At 49.6% G+C, this 13,392-nt stretch overlaps 1 protein-coding gene and 1 long non-coding RNA gene across 2 annotated transcripts in view; one reads left to right on the forward strand and one right to left on the reverse strand.

Moving 5' to 3' along the window:
* Nucleotides 1-4,543: 4,543 nt before the first annotated feature.
* NAP1L4 (nucleosome assembly protein 1 like 4) overlaps nucleotides 4,544-13,392 on the forward strand; it is a 42,897-nt gene continuing 34,048 nt past the window's right edge. The window contains exon 1 of the mRNA XM_072970531.1: nucleotides 4,544-4,671. The gene's annotated coding sequence lies outside the window, so the exon portion shown is untranslated. The remainder of the gene's footprint in view (nucleotides 4,672-13,392) is intronic.
* On the reverse strand, nucleotides 12,590-13,169 carry LOC140699082 (uncharacterized). The gene is made up of 2 exons (XR_012077101.1): nucleotides 12,891-13,169; nucleotides 12,590-12,789 (listed from the first exon to the last, which is right to left on the reverse strand). It is a non-coding gene; the product is annotated as an uncharacterized lncRNA (long non-coding RNA).

The raw sequence follows: 13,392 nt of genomic DNA on the forward strand, positions 1-13,392 counted from the left end.
GGGGACTTATAAACAAACCACTGGCGCCTGGCCCGCCTGCCCCGTTCTGGGTTCACCAGTGGCAGCAGGGAGCTACAGAAGGCTGCAGAGCAGCAGAGCTCACCAGTGTGCTGGTGGACAGTGTGGAGGGTGCAGATGGACAGAGGACTGGCTGTGACCTCAAGCCAAGGGCACAAGGGGCCTCAGCCTGTGAAGAGCAGGGACCCTCCTGGCTAAGGAGGGACTGGCCCAGTGGAGATCCATTTGCTAGTGCTTCTGCCGTCGGGGGATAGTCAGGAAGGACTGTGTCCACGGAACAAGAGTCTCCAATACTAGGCTCTGGTGTCAGCAAAGCTTGGGTGTTTGTCAGATGAAAGTATCCTGAGGGGAGAGATGGGAGTGTGTTCCCACCTTCCAGGCATCCGTGTGACATGGAAACCACCTTCGCTCCCGGCTTTTGGGAAGCCTCCAGAAGCCTGTGGTCCAGGGTGGGGGTTGTGTCTTCAGACACAAGGCCCCAGATGCTGGGAGCTGGTTTCTAAAGCCAGGGACAGGGAACCCAGGCAGCCAGTGGGGCTGCTGCTGGAGGGTGGGCATCTCGCAGGTGCCTTGCTGTATTGAGTTGAGTAGTGTCCCCCTAAAACTCACGTTCACCCAGAACTCCACAGTGCGAGCTTGTTGGAGACAGTGTCTTTGCAAATGTAGTCAGGCTAAGAAGCGGTCGCACTGGCTGGGTGGGTGGGGCTCAGTTACAGAGTGCGTGCTTAGCATGCATGAGGTCCTGGGTTCAAGCCCCAGGACCTCCAGTAAAATAAGTAAATAGATAAACCTAATTACCTTCCCCCTCCAAAAAAAAAAAAAAAAGAAGAAGAAGGAGAGGTCGCCCTGGAGTAGGGTGAGCCCTAAATCCAAATGACTTTTATCTGTAAAAGGGGAGACACAGACCCAGGGAGAGGCCATGTGAGGACAGAGGCTGTAGTGCTGTGGCCACGAGCCCGGGGACACCTGGAGCCCCTGGAGCTGGAAGAGGCAGAAAGGCCCTCCCCTAGAGCCTCTGGAGGGAGCGGGACCCTGCCCACACCTCAGCTTCAGGCTTGGCTGTCCAGAACTGGGAAAGAACAGCTTTCTGTTGTTGAAGCTCTGCCATTTTTGGTACCTCCTTGTGACAGCCCCAGGAACCAGCAGATATCCATCCCTGAACTTTGGCCTCTTCAGCACATTTAATATGACTTAGTGCTTTATTTAAATAAACCCATATGTGACTATAATGGGTGGGGGAAGAAAATATAGTCACAGTGCAGGCAGGCGAGGAACGTTGCCTAATTTCACAATAGACACAGGCGGACATTTCGCAGGTTTCAAAGAGCCGTTCCGCATGAGGACAACTGCAGTGGATTCCTATTCCCCTTTCTGTTGGGGAATCAGACTCAGTGCCCGAGGTCTGGGGAAACGTCTGACCCAGGCAGAGGGCATGGGGTGGCATTGCTGGCATCACTCTGAGCCTGGCACCCTGCTGGCAACACCCCTCCCCGTCACTCCTCCTTGCAGGTGAGGCCACGGAGTGCAGCCTGGCTGAGGCATCACCCGCTGTCCCCCGCCCTGAAATCTCTGTCGTGCAAACGTGTGCCCAGACATCTGCCAGGAGCTCCCTGCAGGGTGTGAGCCCCCCCCACCCCTGCCAGCTGTCTGTAGGTCCTGGAATGCCCTGTGCTGCCCGCCTCCTGCCTCCGCACGCGCTCCGCCCTCTCCTACAGTTCTCAGGTATCTGGAGCACCACTTCCTCCTGGAAGCCTTCCTGCTACTTTTTCTTCTAGTAGGGGGGACAGACTTGCTCCTGATTGAGTGAACATACTTCAAGAAAGCTGGCGATAGTGCTGTGGTGGAAATAAGGCAGGGGTAGGTGGCAGTAGGGGTGTTCAAAGAAGGGCCCTCTGAGGAGAGTACTTCCAGCTGGACCTAAACGACAGGTGGGAGCCCACAAAGGAAAATGTGGGTAGACAGGATCTTGCTATCACTCACAAACCCCCAAAAGGGGCCTTCTCCCAAACCTACATGAGCCCCAGAGTGGCAGGCCGGGGGTGCGGACAGGAGGGCTCTACCATCCCGGGCCCTGCCTGCTTTCTCCAGGCAGTGTCTGCGCCACAAGCAGGCCCCAAAGTTGGCCCTTCTGGCCTGTCAAAAGGCAGCCCAGAGTGGCCCTGGACTCAGTGTGCTGGCTCCGAGGTGGCTGCACATGCCACCCTGAGCATCAGGGCCTTTGGCTGTGGTGGACCAGATGTCACCTGGGGCAACGCAGGCCCAGCGGCTTACCAGACAGGATTTTCTGCGCAGGGACTAAAGGGAAGAGCCTTCCCCCTCGCCACATGTCGTGTCCCCAGGCACTTAGTTCCTGGCCCTTGCCAGGCAGCTGTGGTAACCAGAACAGACCCACACCAAACTGGCCACTCACCCAGTGCTGATCCAACTCTCCCCAGTCCCACAAAGCAGGTGCCAGCTTCTCAGCCAAGGCCACCCCGCTAGAATTGGGTAGAGCAGGGCTCTGGCTCCGGTGGTTCCACCCAGGAACACCTGCCCCTTTACCCCTGCTCTCTTGTGCACAGCCCATGGGTCGAGGCAACGGCCAGGGCACCGCCTCAAGGTGCTGTGGGCCAAATGGCAGCCTCCCAGTTACAGGTTCAACCCCTACTCCCAGAACCTGTGCACTTGATGGTCAGAAACAGGGGATTTGCAGATGTGATAAAGTTAAGATGAGGCCATTAGGGTGGGCCCTAGTGCAGGGACTGGAGTGTCTTTCTAAGCAGAGGACACGTGGAGACACAGAGAAGGCTATGTGAAGATCAGGCAGGGACTGGAGTGAGAACAGCCACAAACCCAAGACGGCCTGGAGCCCCAAGAAGCTGGCATAGGCAGAGAGTCCTCCCCTAGAGCCTTTGAAGGGAGCCCAGCCCCGTGGCGTCTCGATTTCTGCCTCCTAGCTGCCAGAACCCTGAGAGAACACAATGCTGCTGTTTTCTAAGCCCCACTGTTTGTGTTCCTTTGCTGTGGCAAGAAATCAGAACAGCATTCTCAGTATTGTCATAGACAGAAGGGCTTTGGACGATGTCACCCACCTTCCCACCAACTCACTCAAGTGACCCGGGGAACAGTCGCACCACCACAGCCATTCCACCAAGGACCAGACCCAGCTACCAGCCCACCAGGCCACCTAACTACCACTGGCATGGTGGCCGGCTCTGGAGAGGACTCCACCAGCTCGATGCCACCTGCACCAGCCCCCAGCATCCAGGCAGGACGAGATCCGGTGGCCTCTGAGGGTTTGAGACTTTACTAACCAGGCGGAGGAAAGACCTCCAAACCTGAAAATGCTGGGCTTCCTACTTTTGGAGTAGCTTATGTTCCCCCTCCACCCTCCAGCTCTGCCAACCTCGCCAAAAGCAAAGCAAAGTCATTGCAGGAAAGATCCAGGTAAAGCAAACAGGAAGGACACACACATCCTCCCAGTTCAGACGCGGGCAGAGGCCAGTCTCAGCTGTGAGGGTCACAGCCGGGCACTTGCTGGCCACCCTGTGGTTTGTAACTGACCTTATGTCCCTAACAGGAGCCTCGGGATGGTTTCAGACTCCTCCCATCCCCCAACACCATAGAACAGGAACTTGCTGAAAGTTAGGAGTGTTTCAGACGCCACTCAAAGAAAGTAAAATTTCTGAAGAAACGGACAGAAATAATCAAAGACCCTCCCGTAACTGAAGATAGTGCATAGAAATAAATTCTCTCAGAAGACCAGGCCTGGGGAATATGGGTTTCCAACCAAATTGTCATCTTACTCATGCAGTTTTTAGATTAATGCTTTTCTAGGAACTCAGATGAGGCCCAGCACCCCCTGCCCTTCTGGCCAGTGGCTCTGCCAAGCTGAAGCCAGGCTGAGAGACTGGGGAGGGAAGGCCTGGGCGCTGTCCAAAAGAGCACGTGAGTGTGCGGGATGGGGTGGGGGTGGGTGAGGAAGATGGGACCCCGCGTGTCACGCCCCGCAGGCAGGAACAGCCCAGGAATTTGAGGGGAGAGGCCCAGGCGATGGGGTCGCCGGAGGTCGGTGGGGTCAGCGCGCGCTCCTGGCGGTGGAACTCAACCAGAGGAACTAGGGGGCGCGGGGGATGACTGGGCCAGGAGATGGCACCCAGTCCTACGGGGCCTGGGGAGGGGGACCGCGCAGGAGGAGAGGCGGTGCGCCCGAGTCGGGAGTAGGGGGCTGCACCGGCCGGGGGGGCGGGGTGAGGAATGCACAGCGCAGGCCGGGGTTGGGGGGGTGGGAAGGCGGTGCGACGGAGGGGGTTGGGGGGTGGGCTGCCGCAGGCGCCCACCACGTGGCTTCCGCGCGCCCCCGGCCCTTAAAGAGGCAGAAGGAACGCGGACGCGCGCCCCCGCAGACGTCACACACTCCTGTTTGCATGCGGCCCGCGGGTCTCTGCCGGGCTCAGCTTGGCGCCTCCTCTGCGGCCTCTGATTGGTCGTCACCATCGGCGCCGAAGCGTAGTTGACTTGCGCCATGCCCGCCCAATCGCAGCCCAGTTTGCTCGTGGAGGGCGGGGCCAGAGGCTCAGCCAATGGGAGGCGGCGTTATTGGCGGCCACGGCGGCGCAGTCCCGGAGCGAGCGAAGTAGACACGGCCGCCGCTACTGCCGCAGGAGGCGTGAGGTATGGACGCGAGGGCTCGACCGGGTAACGGCGGCTGGGGCGGCTGGCGTAGCTGGCGGGACAGGGGCGGTGGGGACGAGGCCCGGGGCCGCCATCTCGGGAGTTCGCGGCGGCAGGGGCGGGGCCCGGCCCGGAGCGCCCGGAGCGGCGGCGGGGAGCGGGGCGTGCGGGAGCGGGCGGCGGGCGGGAGCGGGACCCGCGGGGAGCCGGGTGGGGCCGGGCGGCGGCGGCGGGGCGGTGGCAGGTGTCGCGCCCCGCCCCGCCCCGCTCCTGAAGGTCAGGAGCGCTTTGTTCCCGCGTGGCTCCCGCCTGCCGGCCCCGCGGCGTCCCGCGAAGGTTAAGGCCGCGGGGTCCGGGGCGAACGCAGAGCCGCCCAAGGACCTTTGTTTGCGGAACCGGAGCTCTCCGCGCGGAGAGTGAGCGCGCGCCGCGGCGGGCTCCGTCCCCGCGTCGGTGCGGCGGGGCTGCTGCGTTTGCGGAGAAAGTGGGACCCGGCGCGGTCCGGGGTGGTGCTGGAGGCCGCGCAGGGGACACGGGCGGCGGCGGCGTGCGCCCGCGGCGGACTAACGGACACGCGGGACGGGGCGGCCGGCTAGCGTGCGCTACTGTCTAACGTCATCCTGCAGACGGAGAAGTGGACCTTCCAAGAAGGGAGAGTTCGGTGGCGCGGGCACGTCACGGATGGAACGGTGCCATGCATGTCTCGGCTCAGAGATGTGACAGCAGACACACTGGTGTCTTTTTACCTGAATGCTAGGCCACTGTCCTCCCCGCGCCCCCCCCCCCGATCTCTTGTTTTCTGACTGCTTTTTCGTCCCAGGAAAGGGCTGCCTGGTGGTGGTAAGACTTGCCACCGTCCGCAGTTCTCTGTGGTCTAAGGTGAGCCCGGCAAGAAGCCTTTAGGCCCCTAGGAGGGCTGTGTCCGGTCACTGGTGTGGGCGCGTGTGCACTCACCTAGCAGGGTCGTCACTGTCCTACACTCTCAAAGGAATCCTTGGGACGCGTCGGTCCGGGCTTTGGTTCACATGCTCACTCTGCTTTACCTGCGTGTAGGTGTAAAGCATACATACAGGCTTGTGAAAATTCTCTCGTACAAGCAAGCAGGGGAAGTCGTGGAACTTAAAATTGCCCTTTTTAAAGTTCCTGCCTTCCTGCAGTAGTAACTGTACCTCGAGATGACTAGTGACTGTACTGCACACCGTGGCCTCCGATAATCTCTTTGGCTGCGTCAACTCGTAATAATAGTCTGATAACCTTATGAGATAAGTACTGTTCCTTTTAACCACTGAGGAAGTTTAAGGCCCTGTAAGGCAGGCGGTTTTCACTTTGCCCAGTTTTACTGTTTCTGTATAGAAAATAAAGGAAGTTTTAATAAGAAATTGTTTTTATTATTGCACTGAACCTAACAGAAGACTAGTTTTTGAGAATTTTAGCTGGTCGATCACTTCCAGCTCCAAAGTGTGATTCCCCAGAATGCTGAATGCTTCCCATAATAGAATCTGGAAATAATTTCAGATTGATTATTAACAGTTGCTAGTGGGATAAATAATACACAAATGTAAAATGAACTCCTGAGAAAGGTGGTAATAGAGTAGGGATACGTTTAAAAGATTAAATGAGTGACTAAAGCAGAGGGAGATGGTTTAAAAATTAAAGTTATCAGTGGTTAACTTTATTAAGGTAGAGTTGACAGGAAAAATAACCCAGAAAATGAATTTTCTCGAATCTGCTAGCTACTTTTTTTTCTTTTTCTTCTTTTCTTTCTTTCTTCCTTTTTTTTTTTAACTTGTTTTGGGAGAAGGAAAGTTTTTTCTTTAATCTTTTGAAGGTAAGTTATCATTTTTGTTCTGAAATTTGGAAGACAACTGAGGATATGACTATTGGTCAAGAAAAACATTGCAAAGCTTAATTTCTTACAGAATTAAAGTAACAACAGAAATTAATTTTAAAGATAAAATAAAAATAGAAATTGTAACCTTCCCAGGTTTACTTAGGGACATTTTCACTAGAAGCTTAAGACCTTGTCTCATGGTATGAGAATTATTATTCTCAAAATAATTGTTCATAATTATACAAAGTAATTCTAATTGTGTAGTGCTGTCTTAAATACCTGTTATTACACATACATTTGCAGTCTTTTTTTATTTTTTTTTCCTCCCCTGGTTGAACGGTGTTACTAATTTCGAGTGTTTGTGATTGAATGTGCCTCTGGATCATGAGATAACATCTAAGTACTTATGTGACATTATCTTTGAAAATGATATGTAGAACAGTGAGTGGAGACCTTGAATGGGTTCTGTACCATGGCTGGGTTTGTCATTTTTGATTTGATAACCTCAGTGAGCTGAATTCTGGAAAGAATACATGTGTTTTGGGATTGTTGTCCTCTGAAAATATCCAGGCATTGTAGTTTTGTGAATTGATGGTTTAGATTATCAGACTCTTCTGTGGTATTTTGAGTTTAGAGATTTTTCTCTGTATGAGGTAGTTCATGATTTTACAGAAATTGAGTGCTTTGAGTTGGAATGTGTTCATCAACACATTGCAGTCTGTGAATTTATACTTGAATCTTCAGTTAAAATAGTTCCATTAACCTGTCAGGATTTTTAGCAGCCTGATATTGAGAGCACATTAATTCCCTGTATCTGCAGTTCTCTGACCAGCTGGGGTTCAGACTGAAGCTTTCTCCACTTTCCTTCATTGGAGCAGTTGATAGTCTTCTGGCTTCAGGAGGAGGTGACCTCAAATACACGTGTATACGTGAGATAACAAAGTTCAGAGTTACTCATTTTCAGAGTGTTTTTCTTCCTTTTTGTTCATTGCCCACAGTTTAACAGTGGTTTAAAACTGTTTCGATAAGTTCATGTTGTACTTCCAAAAAATTTGCCAGTGAACCCAGTTTTCTTGTTTGTTTGTTTTTGAAGAATAGTATCTGGGCAGGAAGGTATCAGCTGTATGAAATGGGGAAGAACCAGTGCTCCCAGTGATGGCCGGTTTGAATAATAAGGCAGCAGTGAGGAGTTTGTTGGGCGATTGGTCTGGGATTGTTATCTAAGGAGTGCTTACTTTTTTGTTTTTTATTTTCATTTGTTTATGTTTTGGAGGGGAGATAATTAAGTTTATTTACTTAGTAGAGGTACTGGGGATTGAACCCAGGACCTCCTGCATGCTAGGCGTGCACTCTAACACTGAGCTATACCCGCCCCCTCACTTTTTTGTTTTTTAAAGGGAAATGTGGGGAGGGTATAGCTCAAGTGGTAGCATGCTTAGCACGGATGAGGTCCTTGGTACAATCCCCAGTACCTCCTCTAAAAATAAAGAAAGAAACCTAATCTGTCCCCCAAATAAATAAATAAATCAAAGAAGCTCAAAGACTTCATTCATTAAAAAAAAAAAAGAGGAATTGTGTTTAGGCATCCAAAGTAAAAGGCTGATAAACCACTTAGTTTGTCTGTCCTACCATTGGGATAATTTCAGAACTAGAATGTAGCTGATGCGGAGTTACTGCAGGAAGTCGCTCTTCTCTGGCCTTAGCTTACTTTGAACCATATCTCCTAGTTTAGTGAATACTTGCCTTCCTAAACTGTAGTTGTGAGATTTTTTTTTCCCTTGAGCACAAAGGAAACCCTTACTAATGGGTAGTGAAGACTTTTGTGTTGGACTGTTACGACAGTTTCCAAGAAATAGTTTGTGATGACATAGGTTTGTTTTTATTTGACAACCGTTGGTTTTCTCCCCTGCCCTTTTCAGAGAAGACAGGGCTGCTTTACATTGTTTGCCATTGAATTTTAAATTTCATGAATAGTTAGCGACAAGAGCAGCAGTATATTTCTGTAGTAAGAAAACTACAAAAGATCACTTTGTGAACTCTGCTTTCTGATCTTGGTCACCTGCTGTGTAGCCTTACATTTCCTCTTACAGATATACCCTGTCACTGTTGTTCTTAAATGTGCTTCCATTCTGGGTCATGAGACTTTTTTTTTTCAATGTTTGTACTGTTCATTTTATTATCTCAAAAAGCCTATTCAAAAATGAGGTAAGATGGCTTCTGTTCAGTAGTTGTGCAGTAGAAAGATGGATTATACAGCTTAAATCTGTACAAAGGTGATAAGCATGTAGTTGTATTGTAAGTTGGAACATCATTTTTGCCCTTTTATCACAAAGTAGCTTGCAGCGCTTCACATCTATTTGTTCTTTCATTCACGGAGGCCTTCAGTCTGTGAGGCACGCTTCTAGGTTCTGGGGTGCTGAGCAAAGCGGACAAAAGGCCTTGCTGGCGTGCACTCCACAGTGGGTGACAGGCGAGCTAGTTGAGTATTGGTAGGTGTTTTTGAGAAGAGAAGTAGGGAAGAGTGGGGACTTGGGTGACAGCCGTTGTAAATGGGGTGGAGAGAAAGAGCTTTGGTGACCTTGGATTAAGAAAAACTTTCAAATGTTTGACTCATTCAGTCATATGCTAGTGAGCTGCAGAGAGAAGAGTGGAGGGGGAAATTGGAACTATAGCAGTGAAGAACCACTGTGTCTTGAGTAAAAAATGGAATGTTTTGGGTTTTATTTTTAAATTAATTTCACTTGTTTCTTTTAAATTTTTTTAAGTTTATTTTTTAATTCATTTTACTATTTTGGGGGGAGGGGGAGGTAATGAGGGTTGGTCGGTTATTTATTTATTTATTTATTTATTTATTTATTTATTTATTTAGAGGAGGTACTGGGGATTGAACCCAAGACCTTGTGTATGCTAAGCATGCGCTCTACCACTGAGCTGTACCTACCCCTGGAATGCTTTGGTTAAGGAAGGGAAATTGTTTTTTACTTTCTTCCTGAAAACTGAGGGCTTGGTCTCTGGCAAGCTTCTGAAGAGACAGTCCACTGTTGTGTCATGACAGTTAGATCTTCTAAGCAGGCATGACTTCCTGTGTGTCTTCAGAACCTGCTTGGGAGAGGCTCAGGTATGCAAGGGATCCCTGACCCCGTGCTGTGTACGTATAACACAGGCAGACTCACTCAGCAGCAGTGAGTGAATGAGGTAGGCAGATTGCTTGGCCACTGTCTCCTGCCACAGGGACTGCTGCGTTGAGCAAGTAGACAGGTCCATGCTTTCATGCGCTTTGTTCTTCAGTAGGAGGACAAATGTATTGTTTATCCATTCTTTTTTTTTTACGTGATAATAAAAAGTTTTCAGCATATCCAAAAGTAGTGATTCCCCATACCTAACTACCTGACTCTTAGCAACAGTAGTTAACTATTTGCCAGTCTTGGTTTATCTATGTAGTATGTGTGAATTTTTTAAAGTAAATTTTATCATACCAAAAGAAAAAGGAAGTGCATATATATTGGATTATCGGTCTTATACATAACAGGTTCATCCTGTGTAGCACAGGGAACTGTGTTCAGTATCTTACAGTAACTTGTGGTTAAAAAGAATATATGTATGTATATGTATGACTGAAGCATTATTCTGTATACACCAGAAATTGACACAACATTGTAAACTGTACTTCAATGAAAAAATATATCTACCCCCCTCCAAAAAAAAAACCAGTGCTTCTAATGCTTACAATGGGGACACTAGAAGATGTAATATAAAAGACCCTGGTATATAAAGATAATTAGTTGTCAAATAAAAAGTGAAGTACCAATTCAGAACTCTTAAAAAAAAAAGGTTATCAGTCTTTACACATGATTGAAATCAGATTGAACGTAAGTTTGGGACTACTTATATGAGTTTAGGATCTCAACACTTTTTTTCAATAAGAGATAACAAGTGTATTGAAGGGTGTGTTGATTTGCGAGAGCTTTTGCCAGTAGTTCAGATATTTACATAGTTATCTGGTGGTTTACTTTAGATATATTTTCACTTACCTGCTGGTTTGTTAATTCCAACATAATTACTTGGCTAATACTAAGGAATGTAATGGTACAGACTGGGTAAGGGATCCACAGATTAGAGCAAAATGGACTAGCTCGGGGCTGCCTCAGCCAGGGCTTCCTATTCTGGCCAGGTTTTGTGGGTGATGTTGTGGTGTCCTTCGGGCATGTCCTAACTCCCTCTTGGAGTCGGGACGAGTAGCTGGCCTGTTTGCCCCTCTGTTGTGCTCCTAAACCAAAGCACGACCTGGTGTCCTTGCAGGGCTTGGAGCTGTTCCCTGGGGCTGACCAGGCTTCGTGTTAGGTTGACAGGGTGCGGTCACTAGTGCTCTGACTTACGTGAGCCGAATAATTATGGTGTGGGGTTCGTTTAACTACCGTCCTAACCTAATAAGAATTATAGGCTGTATTGAAATTCTCAAGTCTTAGGAAACATATTGATTACATTCAAGTTAATTTTAATCGTTCGCTTACATGGGGACACATTGAGGACCTTTGCTAAGACAGTTAGTAAAGTGGACCAGTCTTACTAAGGATAACTTAGAACTCCACTGGCCATTGTAGGGAACCTTTGATCTCCCCAAACATCAAACCAAGACCCTGGCTACCAGATTAAACCATTCAAATGGGGTCATTATTTTAATTGTCATCTGGAGGCTCCTGAATGTGTTCAGGATTCTTAAATTGCCTTCTTACAGAACCCTGTTTCCAAATCCCCAAATCCTGTTTATTTCCAAGCCAATAAACAGCTAAAGATGGATTTTTAAAAATGTGAGAGGCCTCTGTATCTTAGTGCGAGCTGAGGTCCTGTCTACCCCCACTGCTTCCCCTCTTCTGTGTATCTCTCTGCTGCCTCCTTCCCCTCCCCTCTGCCTGAACTTCCTTGCTTTCCTGTCTCTGAAACCTCCCCAGCCAAGTCCATTAAAACCTCCTCTTTCAACACTGGACCACAGCAAGGTTCCTGCACCCCTTGGGCAAAGGTCAGGTTTAGGGCTGTAACTAAGGAACTTTCCCAAGGTAGCTTAGGAGCCTCTTTGGTGAGAAATTCAGTACTGTAAACCCTGACTTGCCAGCTTGGGCTCTGCAGTCTACCAGTCAGTCCACTTGCTTGCCTGAAATAAGGCAAGCCCAGCACTGGATTAAAACAACTGGTGGAGAAAACCCTGAACAATCGCCAAGGCTTAAACTAAACCAGCCACCTGCCCTGTTGTGGGACCAAGCTCTCCATACAGCCAAAGACAACATGAAGCCACCCCTAGAGCCTCCCCCAAGTCCAGGGACTGGAAGATGCAGGCATGCGTCAGGAAGCGTGCTGTACCTGTCCGTAGCTGTTCTGGCAGGCCCCACATCATGTTCAAGTGGAATTTCAGGCTTCTAGTGGGTGCTGACTCCAGCCAGGGGGCTTTTAACTCCATGTTTTAAATGACCTGACCAAGGAATTAATCTGTTCGTCAGAAGAACCTGTATCGAATTGGAGACTGTGTCTACCCTGATATCGTCAATCTGGCCGGTCAGTTACCTAGTACCCGATACTATGATATCGAAAGAAAGACAGCTCCAGCAGATGGAGACTCCGAAGCAAACCTGGCCGCTGGAAAAAAGATTGCTATGAATTGGAATCCAAACAGTTGCAGTCCTCCAAGAGCCGACAGCCAAACCCACCCCAGTGCTGGAGCTCAGAGGACACACACGTTCCCTGTCGTGCCTTTAAGTTTAGGCTGGGGGAGATTGCTTTCCACATGCGAGACAAGTTCCTGACAGCAGTGATTGGCATGGGGCTGCTCTGCCAGCGCCCAGCCTAACTGCAGTTAAACAGTTTCTTCCTCAGAATAGTGCGCGTCTTCAGTGCATTGTACCTCGGGCTGCAGCGAGGCCCTAGCCTCAGCCATACCTTTTTGTCTGGGGCTTGTGCAGAGCACTCATTTCTCCCTGTCAGTTTGGCTCCCATACTTAGTTTACTAGGAGGAGACTCCTGGAGAAGTGGCACACTGCCATCCTTTCTCTCAGAAGGGGGAGGCATCCCTTTAATTCCGATCAGCACTGAGGAGAATTCAGCCCCTTTGCCTTTAATACACTGCAGACCAGAGAAGAGCAAACCTTGGACTTACCCGCCTCCCCCACTAAACCGGGTATCAGTCCCCACTGCTTTTCGGGCAGAATGCTCAGCAGACATAGGCAGAATTCATGGTGCCTCTTCCATTGAGATCCAGATTGACCCCTCAAAACCTCTCTGAAGAATAAAGTGGTAGCCTGTAAATAAAGAAATCGTACGGGCATAAATTCTGTCCAGAAGACTGTAAGCCCAAGGACTCATTAAGCCTTTCCCCAGTCTGGTCATACCCCTATTTTACCTGTAAAAATCTCTGTGGCCAGGATGGAGGCGTGCCAGGACCTCTGGCGATAGACAGCAGTGCTGTCCTTGCTGTCCTGTCGTCCCTTATGCCCACGTGCTTTTGGCACCCGTCTAGACCAGAAGCCGCTTTTTCACTGTGGTTGACTTATCCAGTGTGTTTTTTAGTGTTGCTGTTGCTGAAGGTAATCAGTATCTCTTCGCCGTTACCTGGGAGGCCACAGTGCACTTGGACAGTCACGCTTCAGGGCTTCACTCAGGCTGCTTCTCTGACAGTTTAAAGGCTGGCTTAAATGACATAGAATTCTCTGGAGGCTCCACCTTACTGCAATATGTAGATGGTTTGCTTCTTTGCTTGCCTCCCAAAATTCCCACAGAAAGACACTGTTCACCTGTTAAAAATCTTAGACATTAAGAGATACAAGTTCTCTAAGGAAAAATTGCAATTTTTCTGAACTCTGGTTCGATACCTAGATGTTTACTCTCAGAACAGAGACTACACC

The sequence above is a fragment of the Vicugna pacos genome, chromosome 10 (assembly GCF_048564905.1).
Source record: "Vicugna pacos chromosome 10, VicPac4, whole genome shotgun sequence".
Lineage (NCBI taxonomy): Eukaryota > Metazoa > Chordata > Mammalia > Artiodactyla > Camelidae > Vicugna > Vicugna pacos.